This window comes from Saccopteryx bilineata, chromosome 2 (genome assembly GCF_036850765.1).
Source record: "Saccopteryx bilineata isolate mSacBil1 chromosome 2, mSacBil1_pri_phased_curated, whole genome shotgun sequence".
Taxonomy (NCBI): Eukaryota; Metazoa; Chordata; class Mammalia; order Chiroptera; family Emballonuridae; genus Saccopteryx; species Saccopteryx bilineata.
Genome location: NC_089491.1, coordinates 118816756 through 118840785, shown reverse-complemented (window position 1 = coordinate 118840785; position 24030 = coordinate 118816756). Strand labels below are relative to the sequence as shown.

Sequence of the window (24030 nt, the reverse complement as noted above, 5' to 3'; positions counted from 1 at the left end):
CCTACTAAGGGCTCACACTGGGGCCTGCCAGAACGCAGCAGACCCTATCCTCTCGCCTGCTGAGTGACAGGCTTCTCTCTCCTTGAGAAGGCAGCACCCCCTTTGCTTTATTTGCAGAGTCCGCTCTGAACCAGCCAAAATAATCGTGTCTCCTCTGCAATTGCCGGAGACTTCGACAGGCAGATGCTTCTTTCCCCAAGGCTCTGGAAATTCCCTAAATGTTCTGCTTACACCTGAGCAGGGCACAGCCCTAGCCCTATTCCCCCTGATTAACTGGGGCAGAGGAGGAAGGAGAAGAGTCGGCATGCACGGTGTGGTCTGCCATGCACGGTGATCCAATAGGCAGGAGCACACAGCCCCCCCCCCCCCCCCCCCCCGCTGCATCTCATTACTGAGCTGATGACAAGCAGACACTTGCTGCTGTGTTTTAAGAGTGGGGGAAGGGCCTAGCACATAGTAGGTGATCGTAAGTGTTGGCTGGATGAAGGAACTAGAGGTATGCTGGCTCGGGTTTGACAAGGTAATTGTCAGGAACAACTAAAAACGCAGGCCATGCCCTGGCCGGTTGGCTCAGCGGTAGAGCGTCGGCCTAGCGTGCGGAGGACCCGGGTTCGATTCCCAGCCAGGGCACACAGGAGAAGCGCCCATTTGCTTCTCCACCCCTCCGCCGCACTTTCCTCTCTGTCTCTCTCTTCCCCTCCCGCAGCCAAGGCTCCATTGGAGCAAAGATGGCCCGGGCGCTGGGGATGGCTCTGTGGCCTCTGCCTCAGGCGCTAGAGTGGCTCTGGTCGCAACATGGCGACGCCCAGGATGGGCAGAGCATCGCCCCCTGGTGGGCAGAGCGTCGCCCCTGGTGGGCGTGCCGGGTGGATCCCGGTCGGGCGCATGCGGGAGTCTGTCTGACTGTCTCTCCCTGTTTCCAGCTTCAGAAAAATGAAAAATTAAATAAATAAATAAATAAATAAATAAAAATAAAAACGCAGGCCATGTTGCTCCGAAGAATGGAGATGCTGTGACCCTCCTCTTGCCCTTTCAAGGGGAGCCAGAGGACACAGTCTCTGAGGGAGGCAGGTGTAGCATCCCCCACCAAGGGGAGGAGAGGAGGAGAATGCTATGGGAGCAGGTTGCAGAGGAAGGGGGTGAGGACCCTCAAGGGTGGCAGCTTGTCCTCCTCTGCCCTCAGAAGCCATGGTCATTGGGTCTACACCTTCTCTCTGGGCAGGGGATCAAGATGACCTCCCAAAGTCTCTTCCTGTGAAAGTCATTCAGAGAGTCAATTTCCACATGGCTTCTGGTGGGGCTGCCAGTAAGGGAGGAAGGAAGAGCCCAGCTACAGATATTGTGTAAGGAATTCTGCTTCTTGTGTGCCCTGGGCTTCCAGACCATGCCGGGACGTTCAGTCTCCCAGAAAGGTGGAGAGGGCCAAGGGGCACAGGCCTAATGGGTTGAGTGTCCTTACCAGAGAGGTGAAGGGTGAGCACAAGTATGCAAGGCAGGACGCATATTAATCAAGCCTTTGGAATTGGGCCTCGAGGTGGCGCAGCATGGAGTGCTGTAGGGTGCTGCTGGAGGCTGTGTCTGGAGAGCCAGGTTCCAGGGAGGAGCATGTTTAACCTGCCATGGGTTTAGCTGAGATGCACAGTGGTGGAGGAGGCCTAGTAGTGCCACAATTCCTCACTCCAAAGTCTGAGAGCAGAGAGGCCTGCAGCCAATGCCCAGGGCTGGGACGGGCCTGCCTCAGGGATAGATGCAATGACCAACACCCCATGACTGGATCACCAATTAGCCTGGGGTCTCAGCAAATCACATCTCCTCTGAATCTTTGTCTATGGAATGGGAATTGCCTGTGCACTAATCTGTGGCAGAAGCCAGGGCATGTGACCTGTCCACAAGGGGCTCACCTACCACAGGCAGCCAGTTCGGAAGTTTGAAATTCTTTGAAACTAGATAAACACCCTTTGAGTGAGGCCAAGAGAAGAATGGCCAATTATTTTTATTATGAAAATGAATGGTTCTCATCCTCAGGGGTTTCTTGGATTGGCCACTCATGGTAAACACCACCAAGGCTACATCTCCCCTTTCTCCCTCCCCCCATTGTGTGAACCCCTAATCCTGGAACGTCTGGGCTGGATGAGACTTTATCTAAGTCCCTAGTGTCCCAAGTATGCTGCAGAGGGCAGGTCGTGCCCAAGGTCACACAGCCACTCCATGGCCCCGGGGAGACCAGGACCCAGTTCTGTTGAGCCAGAAGCACCATTCTGATGTATCCCAGTTGTCCCTCTGTTTTTGTTTCTCTTGACTGCCACTCACACCTAATCTCCACCAAAGTGGCCGTTCCTCTTCCTTTTAATCAGCCTCGTAAGGAAAGGTAAAGAAGTAGACAAAATACAAGGTGGAGGTGGGAGGAATCAAATTACATCGCACAGGAGAAAATGAGGCTTTTCAGATTACAAATGCCAGACATATATTTTTCTCTCTCGTTCACGCTGCAGGGATGGAGCACTCCAGTAGAACAAGAGCAAAGACTCACTGGCCATCAGTCTCTCTCCCGTTGCACACGTGCACGTGGGCACACTCGTGAGACACATGACTGGGGGCAGCGCCCACTCTTCTTCCCCAGAGAGGGAGATGTGGGCACGGGGTCCATGACGGTGAGAAAGAGGCCTGGTGGGGCCTACTGGGTCATTTAGGAAAACTCTGGACACAGCAGGCTTTAGGCAGATGAGGCCAGAAAGTGAGGACACTTGTCTAAACTCACACGAGTTACTTCCTGTCCCAGGACTAGCACTCAGCTCTCCAGACGTGGCTCAGGGGAACAATTCATACAGTTTACGTATGTTTAGCTCTGTTTTCAAACGGAAGTTAATGACCTATAGAAGTCCATGGAAAAAATTTGGTGGGCTGCATAACTTTCTAAATAACATTAGATCAGAACAAAAAGAAACAGTGGAATAGAAGAGAATTAGAAGGCAGTAAGAGTATTATGTCCCCCAAAAGTTTCTTCATATGTAGGTCTGTGGATACACACATGTACACGTATAAATGTGCATGTGTTCACTGTATCATGATATAAAATATTTTTTCTTACCGTGGGTCAGGCTGGCATCAAAGGAAGTTTGAAATTAGTTATGCTTAGAGGTAAAGTATAAAGTACTGATTTATCAGTACATCCTGGTTCTAACTATTCTGTTTTGTGCTTCTGAACAATTGTTTTCATCTTCTAAACTTTGTTTTTTCTCATCTTAAATTGAAAATAACAATAAATCCATCTCTTGTGGTTGAAGAAATTAACTGAAATAATCCATGTAAAACGTTGAGCATGGTACCTGACACAGAGTGTCAAGTATTCAGTACACATGTGATGTTATATACTATAACATTGCTGTATTAGAGTATAAAATATCGCTGTGAGGGCCCGCCTTCCAAGGGCCACAGAGACCTACAGCATCAGGCCCAGCAGGAAGCTTGGCCTTGAAGGGAACGAGTAACACTCAGGGAGGCACTAGTCCAGCAGGAGGGCCCAGTGGGGAGCCCCTCCTCCAGCTGTTCAGTCATGTAGGGTTAAACCTCACCTGATTCCTGCAAGATGCAGGTGTGCGTACAGGTTCAGCTTTACCTTTGCAAAAGGGTGGGCAGTCTGGGGGCCTCGTAAGTAGGGAATGAGAAGAGGAGAAGTTCTGGAGATAAGTCTTGCCATCTTCACAATTCCGTGGAGGGTCGGGGCTACCACCTTCCTAACTCAACCCCTTCCTGCTGGGGCGCCCACAGAGACCAGGGAAAGTCAGAGATCACAGGAGAGAGCCGCAGGGCCGCGGGCCAGGGCTGCCCATGCCGCTCTCTGGAGTTCATCTGTTTGCTGTTCATGGATCCACTTCAGGGGGAATAAATGCCCTCTGAGTGAGGACGGATCGGGTGGGAAGGACACGGAGCCTTTCGGCAGCTTTGCATGCAGGGAGTGAGTGGGTTTTTATATTTAGCAGATGACTCACCTTCGAGCACATTAGTCACAGCCTCCCAGCCCCACTCTGGCAGGCTGGCTGCTGGGATCCCAGTGGGGTGAGATCAGACAGGAGACTGGGAGGCAGCAATAGGGCTCAGGGAGCTGAGACAGCGACTCAGTGAGAGGAGAGGCTGGGTCCCCGAAGCAGGAGCCCAGAGACAGAGGGTGGTCAGTCGTGCCCAGCAGAGAGGCCGCAGGGCCCAGGACACTGGCTCAGGCTTGCCCGAGCAGCGGGCGCTGCAGGGAGGGGAGAGGAGGGGCACCCTGAGCCCTGGCTCAGCGGCTTCGCTGGCAGCCTGGCTCACGTGTCCGCGAGCTCTCCCAGGGGTCCCTGCTCGGCCTCACGGCAGCTCGCCAGCCTGGCCCCACCCACGGGCTGACTGGACAGGGACAGAAACGGGAGCCGGGGTTTCAGAGGGTGCCACCAAACCACGCCCTGGGCCAGGAGCCTGAGCAAGGCAGAGAGAGAGAACATCTGAGGAAGATGCTCTGTCCTGGAGGAGAAGGAACAGGGGAAGCAGGGCCATCTCAGACCTAGGGCAAGAGCTCTCCAGGGCAGCTCCTGGGTCACCATGGCTGCAGACCCTGGGAGCCTGTGACCAGGGCAGCCCTGCCTCCCACCCCAGGCCGCCTACACCTGACTCCTTGGGGGGATCCGAGGAGCCTGTGTGTAACAGGGCCCTGTGACTCGCATGCGTATTAAGCTTCCAAACCCTCAGTCAGGGGCCGGTGCTCAGCATCCCTGCTCCCTGATTCTGACTCACTGTGGGATAAAGCCTGTGGCTTCTCTTCTCTGTTGCCTCAGTTTACCATTCAAAAAAAGGGACCATTTTAATATTTTTTTAAAAATTGCAGAAAAGGAATATAAAGTTGGTTCGTTGTTTCCTTCCTCTATACGAGAAATATAAATATTTCTATTCCTGCAGGACAGGAAAATGGCACTGGGCTGGATCCCACAGCTCCAGAAATGGCAAAGGAGTTCCGGAAATCAACTCTGAGGGGCTGGTGTCCCACGGCCAAGGGCACAGGTTTGGCCTAGCTAGTTAGGACCACCCTTCCACCAGGGAAAAGGGTGCCTCCTCTTGGGAGGTCAGAGGGCTTGCTCCTTCAAACCCCTCTCCTGACACAGGGGACGAGATCCCCCAGGCCCCGGGTAGAAGTGACAGCAGGGACGGCAGCAAAAGGCAGGGCAGGCGGCAAGGGAGGGGCCGGAAGAGGCGTGGGGTGTCCCAGTGACAGGGCTGCGGCCTCTCCCCTCTTCCTCACCAGGGCCGTCACCCCCACTGAGGAGAGGACGCCGGGGCCCATGTGTGGCGGCAACACCGACACTTAGCACTGAACTCGGACCCAGAGCCTGTGTTTTATTGTTGCTTGTTTTCGCTTCTTCAAACCACCACTTCAATTTGTCACCAGGATCCTCTGTCACTTAGCAGGCCTGCCAGGAGCTTGCCGAGACACTCAGGGTCTCTGTCTCTCTCATGCCGTCCTCTCTCCCCCTCCTGTCCACTGTGGCCCTGACTCTTACGGGGCTCTTTTGCTTCTCAGTATGGAAATTCCCCTCGATTCTTGGGCTGCCTTCTCAGCTCCAGTTTCGACTGCTCCTGTCTTTTCAAAGACCACATAAAGCTCGCCCCTGGGAGCCCCCGGCCCACGCCATCTTCACGGCCCAGCGTCTGCTACAGGCTTCCCCACCAGGTTGACCCACGTGTGCTGGGGGCTCTTTCTCGGGAGCTTGGGGACAGTTCTCTCTGATGTCTGAGCTCTTCCTGGGCCTGGACTACCTGAGGCTAGGTTGTGCCTTTTTGTCTGTCTGCCCCCGTCCTACCTTTGTTTAAAGCTTTATACCTAGAGAAACGCACCTTGTTGACAGGTAGATTAGCCATGAAAGCCTTCTGGAAGCGCCCCAGCATAGACTGCACAGCCCGCCTGGAGAGACGGAGGCCAGCTCTGCCCTCTTCTGTCCGTGGCCTGCCCCCTTCCCTGCAAGGCTTTTCCGCCTTCTGCTTTCTGTGAGGTGACTCGGTTGAGCAGCCTGTCAGGACAGGACTCTGGGCTGCGTGCTGCAGGAAGAGGCTCCAGTAGGGACAGCGAGCCCAGCCGCTGCCCTCGGCATGTGCAGTCCCCCCCCCCCCACCTCTCTCTCCATCGTTCACCTTCTTACCAACCAGACTGCAAGCACCTTGAGGGCAAGGGCCATGGGCTCCCTTCGTGTCCACCCTCCCCATCCCTGGCGGGCACTGAGAACATATGTATAACCGTTTGTAATGAGATGAGCAAACAAACCATCAGAAAGCTGGTGTGAGGTGGAGGAAAGAGGGATGGAGGACACTGGAGAAACCAGTGTCACGTTCCCAATCTCTGGCCTCAGCAATCCTATCTGGAAAATGGTGGAAACAGTATCTATATTGCAAAAACAGCCTGTGAAAGTGTCTGGCGAAGGGCCAGCTCATAAAACACACTCATAAAATGGCAACTCACGTCCTAACGTAACTTCATGCTAGTGCAAGCTATGCATATGAAAAAGAGTAAAGTTTGGGTGTGGAGGGTGCATTAAAAGCAATGGCCCCACTGCAGAAGGCCATGTCCAGATACAGTCTTCGTGGTCCGCACTGACACCTGGCAGTCCTGTGGTGAGGCCGCTTCTCTGCAGGCTGACTACATGACAATCCCTTTGAATGGGTCTGTTGTAGTTGGTCCCTGCTGATCCCCTGGGGCCCAGAGAATGAGTGTAAAGACCAAAAAAGAGAACATGAAATGGAGGGAAAAGGTACAGTGAGCTTAGTTTTCCTTCAGGATGTTGACAATGAGGTCAGTGGCAGGATAAGCAAATTCCTGGGAGAGGTGCGAGATAGAAATGAGTGTGATAGAGACCATGACCCTGGCTATCAGGCAACTGTGCCAAAGAGAATCAGAGGGTGCTACCCCCGGACCCAGCTGGAGCCCAGACAGCTACTGAGAAGACTGAGGGGAAGGAGTGGTCCTGCCGTCTCAGGGACCTCACACATCCTCTCGCAGTTACAGCTGCTGCTATAATCAGGAGAGAGAGCAGTTTCTAAGGGAGGGCTGTTTGTGGACAGATCTCTGAAAGTTTATATAATCGTGTCTACACATCTTTGTCCCAAGCCCATCGCTCATTTACTTCTGCTCAGCCTTGCGGCTATCTCAACCCTACTGAGGTGCTGAGCTTCCCATTTGTTCCAGGAGCTCCGACACTTCCCCTGCCTTCTCATCCCCGAAGTCGGCAAGTGATTGGATATGAAGATCCTCTGGACCAGGGAAACTGATCAGCATGCAAAATCAGTCAATAACTTCTAATCCAGAAATGCTCCATGAGTCTAACCTTGGGACACAAACCTCAGCAATCAGGCCAGCCTCATTCCCAGGACGCCAGACCATGCCAGCTCATGGAGGAAGAGCTGCACTGAAGCGCCCTCCAATGGTCATGGGTGGTTGTACAACCATGTGCCGGGGGACTTGACTGGTTACTTACCTTGTTTCTCCCAGCAGATTATCAACTCCCTGGGAGAGGGGCTCTACCCCATATCTTTGTATCCCCAGACTTACATAGAACATGCGTAGTAAGTAATTTTACCTTGCCCAAAGTGAGGTCTGTCATTGCTCTTATTTGGGGAGGTAATCCCTAAGCCCTTGGAACATCATGGTTTATGAGTGTCTTTGTTTGCCTGGCGACTCTGGGCCAGCCAGATAGCAATAATTTGATTTAGGGTGTGGGTTTTGAACCACAGCAACACTGTGATGTAGGGTGGAGGCTTTGGTATCAGCTCAACCTCCTGAGAGGCTAGAGACTGAGATCTGCCACGTGGGAAGCCAACCATGCCGAAGTGCTGGAGTTCCAGTAAAGTCCCTGAACACCAGGGCTTGAGGGGTTTCCCGTTTGGCAACGCTCCGTGTGTGCGGCTGCACATCAATGTCAAGGAAGTAACGCGGTCCTGACTCCACGGAGAGATGGCAGCTAGAAGTTTCCCGTTTGGAACTTGCCTTGGACTCTGGCCAACGCAATTCTTCCCATGGCTGACTGAAAGCCGAATCCTTTCCCTGCCGTAAACTATAACCATAGTAAGTATAACACCTTTCAGTTAAGTCTGTAAATTTTTTAAAGCAAGTTATCAAACCTGAAGGTGGTCTTATGAGACCCCTGAACATACAGTTGGTGTCAGAAGGGGGAGTGGTCTTATCTGGACTGGGATCCCTCAGATGTTACTGAGCCTTTCATGTAATCAGAGATATGAGAAATGAGAGACCTCACTCGATCCAGGTAAGCTGAACAACAGATGCTGTGGGTAGCCGAAGATAATTATGCTGGCTTCCTCCTTTCCCCTTCCCAGATCCTTAATAAGATCCATACCATGGAGGGTGACAAGGGTACCCAGTCACGGAGCGCAGTCAAGGGAAACTCAGGGATTGCAGATAACCGCATTCTCAGAAGCTGTGAACCTAACCTTGAGGTTGTGGGGAACAGAATCTTACATCTGTGTCAAGAGTACTTGAATGCCCACTCTTGTCCAAAGGGTAATAATATTAAGACTGACTATAAAAGTAGCATGAGCAGCTAAAACAGACCGAGCACCTCCTATACACCCTGAGCAACTCTAAATCCTCTGCACTCTTTATTTTAATCCTCACAGCTCTATGAAGTAGGTATGTTGTTATCCCTGTTCTCCTTATAAGAAAACAGCAGCAGAGAGACGAGAGATTTGCCCAAGGTCACAGAGCAGGCATACGGCACATCCAGGATTCCAGCCAAGTTATATTGGTGCCAAGGCTTTGCTCTTACTATTACATGCCCAACTGCTAGATTCCAGGGTGCCTGGCATCTTCCTAGATGGGTAAGTCTGAATTGCTTTTGTCAGACTGCAAGCCTATTGAGGGCAAAGGCTTATGCTCATTCAGGTAAAGCTTACTTAGAAACAATCTCATAGGCACTGAACTAAGAAGCTTTTTTGCACAGGATGTTTGATTAATAGTCCAACAGCACTTGAGGTGGTACTCCTCCCTGATACAGACTGAGGAAGCTCAGTCTGCTTTGAAAATGAGCTCCCAAGTGTTCTAGATCCTTTCAAATCAAATAACACATGTTTATTTGGTATCTTTAATATATTAGGTTAAACCTCAAAATATTGCTGATATTTAACCATCCTTGACAAACAAAAATGGCAATCTCATGTGGTTCAACCTAATATGATATGCCGGACTCAGTATGAATAGCAACGGCAGATGAACAAGATGAACATGAACTATTTGATCAATGAGTGATTAATCATTCTCAGCCTAATGGACTCCCAAGGTTTACTTCCTGGCATATTATCCCTTCAAAAGTGTTCTGGCTCCTGATGCATCAATGGTCTGTCCCAAAAGTTCTCCTTCTGAGCAGGTGATATACCAAGAAAAGGTTAAAATATGACAAAGAGTAGACAAAAATATGTCTCAGAGGCCGGGAAAACTAGCACAAGTGGATGGTTTATTAAAACTCTTAAAACCCAACGCCCAGGTTAAGTTTCTCAGCTCTGCTTTCAACAACTATGTAACTATGTGACCTTCAGCAAGTGACTTAACCGCTCTGCACTTCAGAATAAAAAAAAAAATAGAACTACCAGCTGGCTTCCAGGATGATTGTGACGCCATTGATGTTAGGAACGTGAAAAAGATTTTGCAAGTTATAAAGTGTATCCAAACGTTCTGTGCTGAACAACCTTAGGTCATGTCATTACTCATAGGTAGTCACTGCCGATGTTTCATCAGAATTTGTTCACCTGACCCAGTTTCTGAGGGTAACTTTTCAGGAAATCTATGCAAACAGCACATCACCTGGTCATCTGTCCAGCATGACTGGTGGCCTGCTGTGATGTGCTGGGCAGAGCGTGGGAGAGCCTGCAGGTATTTGCAGGCAGTGTACCCAGAACCCAGCACCCTACCTCCACTTCCTCCTCTCCCACCCCTGTGCTGGGAAAGGGAGTGGTGAGAACACAGACACCAGCACCCCTCCGCCCTGGCCTCAGTCCTAGGGGAGAAGGGAAGAGCCAGCCCAGTCTCCGGGAGCCAAAGGAACAGCTTGCACTGCTGGAGCAGGCTGGTGCCAGCAGGGGGTCTGAGTCACTCTGACAGCAACGAGGGCGTGCTGCCAGCCCATCCACACGGCCTCCTGCCCCTCCCCCTCGCCTTGCCGCCACCACCACTTCCCATGCGGGCGCTCCTTCTGAGCACAACAACTGACACCATAGCAGGGGAAACACAACCCCAACTCAGCTGAGGCCACCTGGCACTTGGGGACGCACAGGGACAAAGACTTCCTTTTCTTAGGTCATCCCCTTGGGGTATATGGGTCCCTGCTGCTCTCTCAACTTCAAACACCTGTATGCTGCTGCCAAATGACCATGCAGCTTCCCTGCTTACCCTCCTGGGAGGGTCCCACTGTGCGCACGACAGGCCACGCTCTCGCTTCTGGCGGGGTGCTCACAGCCTGCAGGAACGGGCTCAGGCTGCCTCCCAGCCACATCTCCCACCACGCCCTCAGGAGCACCCCTTTGTGCTAGACAACCTGATTAGCTGCCAGCTTTCCACCTTGCCCCAAACACACTCAAATACCCTTAGTTTGTTTCACGTAGGCAACGTTGCTCAGGCCCACTCCCAACCTGCCACTCCCACATTTTTCCCGTCCCTTCGAAATTTTAGCCGTGCCTGAAGGACCAGCTCAAACACCACCTTTCCCACCAGCTTTCTTCCCTAACAGTTGACTGGGCTAATGTTCATGAATCACCTGCTCTGAGCCAGGTTCTGTTCTGGGTGCTGAAATACAGCGGGGAAGAGAAGAGACAGTATCCCTATGTTTATGGAGCTACGGCCCAGTGGGGAAAGACACAAAATAAACAAGGAAGCAAAGAAATACGGTTCCAGTTAGAGATAAGCACTATACAGAGACTCAACCAGTCTGTGTTAGAGAGCAAACGACAGGGAAGGGAACGACACCAGAAAGCCTCTCTGAGGAGGTAATGTTTTTTTTGTGTGTGTATGTGACAGAGACAGAGAGAGAGTCAGAGAGAGGGACAGATAGGGACAGACAGACAGGAAGGGAGAGAGATGAGAAGCATCAACTCATAGTTGCGGCTCCTTAGTAGTTAATTGATTGCTTTATCATATGTGCCTTGACCAGGGGGCCACAGCTGAGTGAGTAACCCCTTGCTCAAGCCAGTGATCTTGGGTTCAAGCTGGTGAGTTTTGCTCAAACCACATAAGCCCACGCTCAAGCTGGCAACCTCGGGGTCTCGAACCTGGGTCCTCTGTGTCCCAGTTCGATGCTCTATCCACTGTGCCACCGCCTGGTCAGGCATAAGGAGGTAACGTTTGAGTTGAGACCCTGATGACAAGAAATCAGTCAAGCCAAGGCTGAGCAGATGGCATTCTAGGAGGAGGGAACAGCAAATGCAAAGACCTCAGGACAAAAGCATTGTTGCCACTCTGTTCAGACCCCTGGTCTGTCTGGTTTCTCCTAAAGCATGTGCATCACCTGTACCTGGCACCATACGGGACTTGCTGTGCCGTGCCAAGCATAAACAGTTAACTGCACTAGGAATTTCACTACAACACACTGCTTGTGTTTCCCATGTTGCCTATCCCCTGCCCCAAATAATCAGTGTACACCAAGCTCCTTGAAGGCAGGAACTGTGTCTTATGGGACTGTGCGTCCCCAGGGTGCCCCTAAATACCAAAGCCTTCCTGTGCCCAGGCAGGTATTCACGCCATCTGGTGCGTTCTGTTTAATTCCACTTTCTGGCCTTGCAGCCTTGATCCAGGTCGGCAGTTCTCAACTCTGGACACACATTAGAATAACCCATGAGGCTCACAAACAAAATCTCAGGCTCTATCACAGAACAACTCTCTCAGAATCTCAGACAGTTGGGGCTCAGGTCTGTGGGGTTCCCGATGGCTGGGTCAAGCACCTCTGACTAGCTGATGGTGCACCTTCCAAGAAAGGAGAAGGGGTGATCATTAAGCCCTGACCTGGCCTCTGATGGGGTGTTGATCAGGGGAACCACTGCCCAAGGGCCCAGCTGCTCTACCTGCGAAATGAAGGATTTCCATAAAAGGTATGTAGACCAGCCCTTGCCCTCGAATAACCTGCATGTTCCCTGAGCCCAAAAACATGTTTCTGGTCCTGACAGCAGTCCCATGTGCTCGCTCAGTACTTGGCGGTGCCCTCCTAGTCAGCCACCCAGGCAGGCCCTGTCCACCATGTCCTTAAAGGCCCTAAGGAAGGGGTCCTGTCTCCTCTCTGTCTCCTTAGTTTCAGACTTTATGTAAAGGAGGCTCGCCTACCCATGAGACACTGAGTTATGTCATCCTTTTACAGACCACGAAGAACAGTGACACACTGTCCCTCCCCCCACGCTGTCAGGGATGCCGTGGGTGTAATCCTGCCTGGAAGCAGAGGGCATGATGAGTCATCTGTTTCCAGGCGATTTCCAAGGTAAGTAGTTGTTGCCTCTCAGAAGGCTCTTGTGTGTTCTTCTAAGCCACTGCTGTCCTCAGACTGCGGGGAGAGCCATGCTGAGGATACGAGCGAGGGGGAGCAGGGTGCCACCACCACACAAGACGCTTGCAGGCACAGATGGCGCTCCTCAGGGAGGGATGCACGCCAGCACGCAGACAGCCGCCCTCTCGCTACCCCCAGCCTCGGGGCGGCCAGGGAAGGGCTGGCCCCTCTGTTCTGGGAGCTTGTGTCTGGTGCCCCTTTGAGTTCCAACTCTCAGCAGCGGGAAGGGACAGCCCTTCTAATGGTCACTGCTCAGAATCCAGACACTCAGTCTGGCCAGTTACTCCTTGCAAGACTTTGAGCATACCACTTGACTCTGCTGAGCCTCACAGCCATTTCAGAAACGGTTGAAAAATCCTTGTCTAGTGCACTTTTCCCAGAGAGTCAGGAATGTGATGTTGGGGGTTACCATTTACTATCTACCTATCAAAATACTGTAATAGTTCTTGGGCCAAATAAAATCAGGCCGTAGGGGATAACTGCTGAATGAGAACTGAATACATAACCCAGCCCCGGGGCTCCTGGAGCTCTGGAAGGCAGTAGGCAGCGGCCATGAGACAGCCTGAGACGCACTTGGGTTCAGGTCCAGCTTTTCTTCTTACCAGGGGGCCTTTACAGAGTCAGCCTTCTCATCCGCATGACACTGAGGTTAACGTCCAGCTCACAGGTATGTCTGGCTAGCAAGGGGTGGACCTAACAAGTGATAGTTATTATCATGTTTTCTGTCATCTAAGCTGTGTCTTTGGGCAAATAGAGCTGGGTGGGAGGTTACCCCGAGCGGGTGAAGTCTTTTAAGCTTGCTTTTAAGCTTGCTTGATAATAAAACTCCACCTGGGACCTCACACTGACCTAGAGCAACTGAGCATCCTTTTCATTATGTTATCTAAGTTTCTTAAATCTGACCACTGCTCAACGTGGAGACAGCGCTCAGGCAGGGAGTGCACCTGCCAGGCCTACCAGGTGTACCCAGCCCAGCCCTGCAGCCTCGCTGGTCCCACCTGGAGAGATGACGCCTTTGGTTACTAAAGCGAACACTTCTCCATTTCAAGGTCTCTCCGTTTTCAATCCTGCTCTGCATTCCACAGCAGTCTTTATGTAAGTGAGTGAAAGGCTGGGGTTGCCAGCTGGCCCGCCCTGCGCTCGCCTCCAAAGCCTCTGTGCAAGGTCACCCTGTCAGACTGCAGTGACAAACACTTGACACTGGCTAGAGGCTTCCTTGTTTTTTTTCTGTATTTTTCTGAAGCCGGAAACGGGGAGAGACAGACTCCCGCATGCGCCCGACCGGGATCCACCTGGCATGCCCACCAGGGGGCGATGCTCTGCCCACCAGGGGGCGATGCTCTGCCCCTCCGGGGCATCGCTTGTTGCGACCAGAGCCACTCTAGCGCCTGGGGCAGAGGCCGAGAAGCCATCCCCAGCGCCCGGGGCCATCGTTGCTCCAGTGGAGCCTCAGCTGCGGGAGGGGAAGAGAGGGACAGAGAGGAAGGAGAGGGGGAGGGCTGGAGAGGCAGATGGGCGCTTCTCCTGTGTGCCCTGGCCAGGAATCGAACCTGGGACTTCTGCACGCCAGGCCGACACTCTACCACTGAGCCAACCGGCCAGGGCCCTTCCTTGGTTTTTAATTTCATTCATTTGCTTTATAAAAATTCAACATGGCTTTGTGTGTTTATTTATCCTTTTAGATCAGTTTCCACATGCTGGGTGCACGGGGCTGAATAAAGCTCAGATCTGGGGGTGACCAAAACTCAGAGTGGGGAGATGACAGAGCCAGAGAACGAGAGGCCACAGGGCTGGGAGGAGGACCAGGGCTGGGCTCACCCCAAAATTAGGGAAGGAGGTTCAAAAGAAAGGGCACCATCCAACTCAATTCAATTCTGTTCGATCACTATGATTTGAGGGCCTGTTCCTCCCCACCTTGTCCTAAGCCAGCACTGTCTCACAGAAATATAACAGAAGCCACAGCAGAATTCAAAACGTTTTAATAGTCACCTAAAAAAATTCACAAGAAACAAGTAAAATAAGTTCAATAATATACTTTTAGTTAACCCAGGATATCCCAAATATAGTCACTCTGACATGTATCCAATATAAAATTATTAGTAAGCTACTTTTCTTTTTTGGATTAAATCTTTAAAATTCATGTCTATTTTGCACTTCCAGCCACACGTCAAGTGTTCAGTAGCCACATGGGACTAGTGGGCACCGTACTGAACAGCTCTAAGTATTGTTTATTCACCGGGGACCCCACATGAGTGAAGGGTGGTCCTGGTCTTTGAGGAAAAGGACAGCCACACAGACCACTGCAGCCAAATGCAGTAGGAAGAGTGAGACTGAGGTGCCCGCAGGGGCTCTGGGCACATGTAAGGGGCAACTAAAGTAGCCACTCTGGGAGCTCAGGAAAGCTCAGAGATCAGAGAAGCTGGTCAAACAATTGCTGAGAATAGGTCACAGCAGGTGGCAGTGGGAGGAAAGGCCAGATCCCAGGTGGGTGTGAGGGTGGGGTGTGAGGCCCCTGCCAGACTGCAAGAGGTTAAGAATTGATGACTGGGGACAAAGTGGAAGCAGATAGCAATGACTAGACCAAAGATTGCATGGTAAAAAAAAGTAAAAGAAAATAGAGATAAAGCAATAGCTTGAAAGAATAGTAGTAATCCTCAGTATAATTGTGATCATTGAGTACCTACTATGTGCCTGGCTAGGAGAAGACTTTCTGTTTTGACTTTGGGGGGGGGGACTGAGCATGTTGATAGGAAGAGGAGAAGGGTCTACCATGTAGGGAAATTTGGAAATTCAGGTGAGAGAGAATGGATCAAGAAATGTGATAGAAGAATCCTAAACGGAGAAGTTCAGGAGTTCCCATGGAGAAGTTGACCACAGGATGTGTGGGAAAAAAGTAGGGACACTTGTTTCTTGAGGCAGGAGAGAAAAGGGGGGGGTGGAGGGGTCCTGTCATCTGGGAGAGGGGGAGCTGCTGCCAGAGTCTGATCACGCCCACACCTTCCACCATTCTTCAATGACAAGGGACTAGAACCCAAACTCCTTAACATGTGTGAAATTGTCTACGACCTGCCCCATCTCCCCAGCCCTACGTCCCAGAAGGCATCCCTCAAGTCTCCAGTCTCACTGCTATAACCTCCTCCCTGCCCCTTCCACCTCTGGTTCCCTCCACAGTTTTATTCCCTTAAGCCCCCCCCCCCCCATCCACCTACTTTGAACTGCATTACCTATCAAATAGCAGACTGATAAAACATCACCTCATCTAGAAAGTCCATCCTGATCCTTCCTAGTAATCCCCCATCCTCTCTGATGCCACAGAACTTGGTTGATGTCTTCACTCCATCGACTTCCATCTCATGCTGGGAATGGGGGTCATATGAGTCTCCATCTCTCCCACCAGAACATGAACCACCGGAAGGCAAAGCCCACATCTTAGCCTTCACTGTGTCCCTTGGGACTTTTCACAAGGGTCACTTGAGTTTAATGAATGTAGCTCCCAGGAAGGCAGAGATCCTGTGTTTTTGATCACCAATGTAGTAGATGTTTGATTAATATTTCTTGAATGAATAAATAAATGAGTAAATGAATAAATAGATAGATGAATGGGTGGATGAACAACTGTCTATACAATTAGACCAAATATTTAAGTCCTCAAAAATCAGGATTCCATGGTAAAATATCTTGTATTCTTCTTCAGCATATGGTATGGGATTCATTGTCCCATTGGTGGCATTTAAATAATGCTATTGCCTAAGTGATTGAAGGTAATAACAACTTAGACTTATATATACCTTCCTTTCAAGAAAAAGCTCAAACACTTTAGAACAAAGGTTGCAAATTGGTGGCTTGAAAAATGCTAATTAAGAGCTTGTATGCAGGCACGGCACCCTCCAGTCCTCTTCACGCCCTGCTGGCCTACACCTGGCCCACTTCTCCCCGAGACATTACCCCCGGTCTCTGAAGATATATGAGTATTTAGGTCTCCTTTTACAGATGGGGAACCAGAAAGGTAGAGGGCTTACATGCTTTGTTCCAATATAACACTCTTCCAAAATCCCTTGAGAGAGCGTAGCCCACATCTAATCTTTCATTTCTTTAGCACTGAAAACTTCTTTGTGGGATTCAGCTATGGCCCAATACTTCCAAAAGGTTGTAATAAACTTCGCTTTCCCAGGCCAGCTTCCCTTCGCACAGCTTAAAATGCACGTAAATTCTTGATACCTGGTAAATTCCAATAACTTTAGAGGTAACCTTTCCTGAAGGGGAAAAGTCTTTGAAGAATGAATGACATTGTCCCCAAGTGGACACCTACTATCTACTTTGGCATAACCACAGAGGATAAGGGGCTGATTCAGCATGTCCATATACTAAAGTAAACCTCTTTGGGAGATCGGCGTACCTTTTCAATTTTGCCTTCAGAGCAGTCCAAGACTTCAGTAATAAAAATCATGACCCTGCTTAACCAAACCAATTACTTAGCCACCCTGCATTCCCAGACAGCACCCACTTTGGACAGCAAGAAGGGGAACAGGAGGAAGAAACAGGTTTTATTCCATAAAGTTAAACCATTTTTTTGCCAAGAAGGTTAAGAAAAAGAAAGTGAGGGACAACTTTTGTGGAGGTGACTCAGGTGGAAAAGTTATCTGATGTTGATTCAATGCACAAATGCACTTACACATCTTCTCTTTAGAAACCAAGAGAAAGGAAATGCATGCATTCAAGAGTAATTGATATTGAACAGAGGCAAGTATTGAACCAGGGGAGGTAACAGAATCCCCAAAAGTATGCAGGTGAATGAGGATAAAATATTTTTAGAGACTGGAGTATTGACTGGAAGACTCACAGACTCTTAATATTGTTTACTTGTATTTAAACATGAGTGGAATAACACCAATTAAAGTTCCAAAAAATGAGCCAATAATTGACTTGCTCTTTCTTCTATTAGCCCTCTATTCAAGGACTCAAAATATTTCACATTTTTATCTTTGGATTCCCACAACTAACTCAATGTTAGAAACATAGTAGATGTTTAATAAATGTTGAATGGATGAACAAATAAAAACATGAATGGATAAACAAATGGGTGAACATGTATAAAGACATATAATGTGGGTTCTAGAGGTCCCACTGATACTCACTAATACTTACTTAACTTTTAGTCAAGACATTCAATGTCTCTGAGAAACAGTTTCCTCATCTGCAAAATAGACCTGATTCCAGAGACCGCCCGGACTCTCATGAGAATTAAATGGCATTGAAAAATACTTTGGAAACTTGGAAAACACTAAAAAAAAATTCTTTCTAAATTGGTATCTCATCTTCACAGTGAAGGAACACATTTTATTAAGGAACCAGATAATCACCTTCAAGCCAATCTTGTCCTATGTACCCCGTCTGGGAACTGTTTCACCAAATTCATTTATGAAAGGAAAAGTGTCCTCACCACATTATATTCCTTATGCAGGGTAGCAGTAACAAAATTCTGGATGAAAAGCAATAACCATGGGCGTGATGTCAGAGAAATGGCAGCATGAGAGATACTCCTGGCCTCTCCCCTTAAAATTTCAACAAACTGAACAACTATAAGGCAGAGAAGGAATCCCAGCCAGGCTTGCAGCTGCGCCTGAAAGATCTGCACACTGAAGGGACTGAAGTGGGGCAGAAAATAAAATGCTTTTGTGGTGGACTCTGGAAAGGAGAGAAGCCGGAGGACCAGGTCTTTCTTTCTTTCTTTCTTTCTTTCCTTTCTTTCTTTCTTTCTTTCTTTCTTTCTTTCTTTCTTTCTTTCTTTCTTTCTTTCTTTCTTTCTTTCTTTCTTTCTTTCCTTTCTTTTTTTCTGGACTGAAGGAGGAAGGCTCCTTCAACTTGGGTTTTGTTTTGAGCCAGGAGAAGCGGAGAGATTGAGGAGCACAGGGGAAGGAGCTGAACTGAGATGGGCGCAACCAAACACAGGGTCACCGCCCAGGTTCCTGTGGCCTGCCCACAATGCTCGGCTTGCAATTGGCCAGTGTTTGGCATGTGCACGCCTGCAGTGCTCACTCACGTGGTTGGTGCTCGCTTGGCCCACAGAGTTCAGCCCACACAGCACTCAAACATGCTCAGCCCACAGTGCACAGCCTGTGCTCTAACTGTGGCCCTGAGAAGACCAAAGTGAGGCCTCTCAGCCTCCCAGATCCCACCTCCCTACCCTCGCAGTACAAAGAGTGGCAGTGGCAGACCCCCCCACAGCTGACTCTCTGTGGCTACTCTCTCCCCTGAGAGGCTGAGGTGCTCTGCATCTGATACTCTGGTCTGTTGAGAGATGGGGAGGAGCACCTGGGGACTTGAAACTGCCATTGCTAGAGCCATAAACCCACAAAGCTGTAAAGCCATAGAGCCACAGAACTATAAAGTTAAAACTGTAAAGCCCTCACAAAACTTCCCACCCACCAATGTGACTGCAGCCCTGCCTACATAATTATGACAGCAACCTCTTAGTGGAGTTCTGCTTAAGAATTTCCCAGAGCCAATACTTGTAGTACAGCGACACCTACTGGAAAAAGAGAAAAGTAACCTCTCAAAACTAAAAAAACAAATATTTTTTCTTTTTCTCATTTTTTCTTCTTTCCTTTTCTTTTTTCTCCTTTTCCCATTTGGATTTCATTATCCTTAATTTTTATTTTTTATTCTTATTATTTTTGTGTTTTATTTTGACAGTTTTTCTTTTACTCCTTTTTTCTTTCTTACCTTTTCTTTTTTTCCTCATATAAATTTCATTTTTCTTCAAATTTTTATTTTTTTACTCTTTTTTATGTGTGTTTTTTGTTTGTTTTTTATTTCATTTTCTTTCCCTTTTTGTGTGTTTTGGTTCCTGATCTTTGTTTTCTCTTGTTTTTCTTTCCTACTTATTTTTTAAAGTTTAATTATTTAGTTTTCATTATTTAGTTGCCTCTTGTTAGAGTTCTTAACAATACTACTCTCAAATGCCATCAAGGAAGAAGAAATCAAATATCATGGATACACAAGACAGAGACAAAGTTCAGATAGATAATGAAAAATCTCCAGAAAAAAAAATCTCAATTACATGGAAATCTTGGAGTTAAGTAATAGTGAATTCAAAATTAAAGTTCTAAAAATTCAATGAGATGCAAGAAAACACTGATAAGCAATTTAATGAGCTCAAAAACCAAATTAATGAACAAAAAGAGTACTTCACCAAAGAGGTTGAAACTTTAAAAAAGAACCAAACAGAGATGAAGAACTCCATACATGAACTGAGAAATGAGGTAGCAAGTTTAGCTAATAGAACAGGCCAGATAGAGAAGATAATCGGTGACATTAAAGACAGGCAACTAGCGATACAACAGAAAGAAGAAGAGAGGGACTCACAAATTTTTTAAAAAAATGAGAGACTTCTACAAGAATTGTCTGACTCCATCAGAAAGAGCAATGTAAGAATAATGGGTATATCATAAGGAGAAGAGAGGAAAAAGGGAATGGAGAGCCTATTCAAATACTTGATGAGAACTTCCCAAGCCTGTGGAAAGGGTTAGAGCCTCGAATCCAAGAAGCAAACAGAACACTGAGTTATGTCAACCAAAATAAAACTACTCCAAGACACATCATAATGAAATTGTCACAAATCAACAACAAAGAAAGCATCCTCAAGGCAGCTAAGGAAAAGAAGAATATAACATATAAAGAAAAGTCCATTAGGTTATCATCAGACTTCTCAGCAGAAACCTTACAAGCCAGAACAGAGTGGACTCAAACATTTAAAGTACTGAAAAAGAGGAATTAACAGCCAAGAATACTATATCCATCAAAGATATCCTTCAAATATGAAGGAGAAATAAAACTTGTACAGACAGAGAAGCTGAAGGAATTTATCACCAGAAAACCCCCACTGCTGGAAATACTAAAGGATTATCCGACCAGATACAAAGTACAAAACAAAACAAAACTACAAATAAAAGCTCCAAGAAGATCACAGTAAAAACAAGGATAATCTGTGACAACAATAACATAAAAGGGGGGATGATAAAGATCAGCAGTAGCAAAGGAGGATGGAGTGCAGAAGCACTCGTAAGATAATGAATTCTTGTAAACATGACAATTTTTTCTTTTAATAACTCAATGGTAACTATCCACAAAAATGGTACTACTGAAGCATGAAGCTTAAAAAAAAAAAAAAGAAACAGGAGAAAGATGTATAGAATATCACCAAACAAAAAACAGCTGATAGAAAAACAAAAGAGAAGAACCAAATGAGAAACAGAGCTATCAGAAAGCAATATATAAAATAGCTACAAGAAATTCTCAAGTGTCAATAATTACCCTAAATGTAAATGGATTGAACTCACCAATAAAGAGACAGAGTAGCAGATTGAATCAAAAAGCAAAACCCGCCTGACCAGGCAGTGGCGCAGTGGATAGAACGTCAGACTGGGATGCAGAGGACCCAGGTTCGAGACCCCGAGGTTGCCAGCTTGAGCGTGGGCTCATCTGGTTTGAGCAAAAATTCGCCAGCTTGGACCCAAGGTCGCTGGCTCCAGCAAGGGGTTACTCGGTCTGCTGAAGGTCTGCGGTCAAGGCACATATGAGAAAGCAATCAATGAACAACTAAGGTGTCACAATGTGCAACGAAAAACTAATGATTGATGCTTCTCATCTCTCTGTTCCTGTCTGTCTGTCCCTGTCTATCCCTCACTCTGACTCTCTCTCTGTCTCTGTAAAAAATAAAATAAAATAAATAATTTAAAAAAAAAAAAAAAAAAAGCAAAACCCAATGGTATGCTGCCTTTAAGAGACACATCTATGCTGCAAGGACAAAAGTAGACTGAAAGTAAAAGGTTGGAAAATGATTCTCCAAGCAAATAATACCCAAAGAAAAGCATGTGTAGCCATACACATATCTGGCAATGCTGACTTCAAGACAACAAAGGTAACCAGAGACAAAGATGGTCATTTCATAATAATACAGGGGACATTGTATCAAGAAGACATAACACTTCTTAATATACAGTGTGTCCATAAAGTCATGGTGCACTTTTGACCGGTCACAGGAAAGTAACAAAAGACGATAGAAATGTGAAATCTGCACCAACTAAAAGGAAAAGCCTCCCAGTTTCTGTAGGATGATGTGGCAGCATGTGCGCATGCACAGATGATGACATAACACCGTATATACAGCGGAGCAGCCCACAGCCATGCCGGTTGAGATGTGGACGGTACAGAGGAAAGTTCACTGTGTTCTGTGGCTCGCTAAATTCGAATTCAAGACCAAAGTGCAACGTGAATATCGGCGCGTTTACAACGAAGCACCATGACATTAATTACTTAAAACAGAATCACAGATGTTATTCACTCTGATACACCAGACGTCCTTACCCATGTGTGGCAAGAACTTCTCTATCATTTGGATGTGTGTAGGGCAACAAATGGACCCCACATCGAACTGCACTGAATAGGTATGAAACTGGGAGAGTTTTTCTTTTATTTGGTGCACATTTCACATTTCTATCGTCTTTTGTTGCTTTCCTGTGACCGGTCAAAAGTGCACCATGACTTTACGGACACACTGTATAAGCATGTTCAGAGGCTCTTTGTTCAAAACCCTGCAGTGGCTCCCCAATCTTACTCAGAATGAAACCCAAAGTCTTCACAATGACCTTTAAGGTTGCCCATGACTTGGCCTCCTCTCTGCCCTGGCCTCCTATGGCATTCCCCTTCCACTACTTCCAGCTAATCCTGTTTCCCTGCTGGTTCTGGAATTTGCTAAGCAGTCTCAGGCCTGAATCTTTCATGCTTGTTGTCTCTCCTTGGAATGCTTTCCGAATATCATTTCCAATGTGTAGTTTCCCCTTGTGACTTTTGCATCTCTGCTCAAATGTCATCTTATCACAGTGCTCTTTCTACCACCTCTCTCTCTTCTGATCCCTCCCACATAATCTATTTTCTTTTGCTTCCAGTGTACATGTGCACCACTCTCTTATAAATATGTTTATTTGTCCAACTTTTTCTACTACAATCTATAAAAGCTATAAGAAGGCAGAGATTTTTTTTTTTTTTTGTATTTTTCTGAAGCTGGAAACGGGGAGAGACAGTCAGACAGACTCCCGCATGCGCCCGACCGGGATCCACCCGGCACTCCCACCACAGGGCGACGCTCTGCCCACCAGGGGGCGATGCTCTGCCCCTCCGGGCGTCGCTCTGCCGCGACCAGAGCCACTCTAGCGCCTGGGGTAGAGGCCAAGGAGCCATCCCCAGCGCTCGGGCCATCTTTGCTCCAATGGAGCCTTGGCTGCAGGAGGGGAAGAGAGAGACAGAGAGGAAGGAGGGGGTGGGGGTGGAGAAGCAAATGGGCACTTCTCCTATGTGCCCTGGCCGGGAATCGAACCCGGGTCCCCCGTACGCCAGGTCAACGCTCTACCGCTGAGCCAACCGGCCAGGGCCAAGAAGGCAGAGATTTTGATGGTAATGTTTTCTGCTGTATTCCCAACCCCTGGCACAGTGTAAATGCTCACTAACTAATTGTGGCACAGACAAAAGAACAATCAAATGAAAGAAACAAACAAATAAATGAATATTCTCAATTTCTTATCCAAGGATTTCTTTGTTGTTGTTGTTGTTGTTGTATTTATCTGAAGTGAGAAGCGGGGAGGCAAAGAGACTCCTGCATGCACTCAACTGGGATCCACCTGGCAAGCCCACTAGGGGGCAATGTTCTACCTATCTAGTGCATTGCTCCTTTGCAACCAGAGCTATTCTAGCACCTGAGGTGGAGGCCATGGAGCCATCCTCAGCACCTGGGCCAACTTTACTACAGAGGAGCCTTGGCTATGGGAGGGGAAGAGAGACAGAGAAAAAGAAAGGGGGAGGAGTGGAGAAGTAGATGGGCACTTCTTCTGTGTGCCCTGGCCGGGAATCAAACTCAGGACTTCCACACACTGGACTGATACTCTATCACTGAGCCAATCAGCCAGAGCTCTTATCCAAGGATTTCCTTCTTAAGTGTTAGAATGATAGCATGGTAGGTACAATTCAAAATAATTATTTTTACAGCATTAATACACAGAAAGATGGATTAAAGTATATGTCAGTGGTTGCTACATGTCATTGTACATGAGACAAACATAAGAAGATAGAACTGAAAATAATCATTAAAGACAAATTATTGAAAAATATGAACTGGAGTTTATTATTTTCGAGAACACAAAGCAATAGTCATTATATGTACTTATTTGGTATCATCCCTATTTTGCATGTTTCCTATATACTATATAATTTATTCTTACAACTTTATAATAAAGGTATTATTATGTTCATTACATAAATGAGAAAACTGAGTCATAGAGTTTGTTACTTGCCTAAAGTCACATAGAAACTTATAGACTCATAAACTGAAAAAATATATATATATTCGTATTTTTTCACACTGAGATCTTATAGTTCAATACTAACTCTCCTTAATGATTCTAATTAACATTCCCACTTTGAATTTTTT

General features: G+C 47.8%; 1 non-coding gene across 1 annotated transcript; it reads right to left on the bottom strand.

The window, feature by feature from the left end:
• Nucleotides 1-22902: 22902 nt before the first annotated feature.
• Nucleotides 22903-22978, bottom strand: TRNAP-UGG (transfer RNA proline (anticodon UGG)). Its single transcript has one exon. It is a non-coding gene; the product is annotated as a tRNA-Pro (tRNA).
• Between the last annotated feature and the right edge of the window lie 1052 nt (nucleotides 22979-24030).